This window comes from Pteropus vampyrus, unplaced genomic scaffold, assembly GCF_000151845.1.
Source record: "Pteropus vampyrus isolate Shadow unplaced genomic scaffold, Pvam_2.0 Scaffold36, whole genome shotgun sequence".
Taxonomy (NCBI): domain Eukaryota; kingdom Metazoa; phylum Chordata; class Mammalia; order Chiroptera; family Pteropodidae; genus Pteropus; species Pteropus vampyrus.
This window is the reverse complement of record NW_011888817.1, coordinates 3,380,015-3,380,490: the sequence shown is the minus strand read 5'-3', so window position 1 is coordinate 3,380,490 and position 476 is coordinate 3,380,015.

Here is a 476-nt window from a genome sequence, read left to right as displayed (position 1 = left end):
TATCCCAATATAACAGATGAGAAAACTGAGGCTCAGAGAGGTAGGTATGTGATTTGCCCAAAGTCACACACAGAGAACTCAAACCTGGGTTGGTGTGATACCAAAACCTCTGCTCTTGGCCACTCTGCCACACTGGCATAGTCTTCAGGGTTCATACACCTATGAAGTGCCAGAATACAGCTTGCTCTGCGTCCAGGCTCTCACCATCCAGTAAACGTCACACATATTTTTAATGCCTTTTAGAAAGGAAGCAAAGAAAACTAGAGTATTTATATTCTCCCATATGTGGGGTATTTTCAAAAGGATCTTTTTCACAAGCTTGGTTCCTGAAATAAAAGTATACTGCTGAGAGGCAGAAGCTGAGGGAGCTTTACAGTAGCCAGCTTAAGGAAGAGCTTTGCCTGCCGTGAAGAAATGGCAGCTTGGTAAGCTCATGAGGTGGAGTCGAAGAACCCCTAAAAGAGCCCATAAGAGAA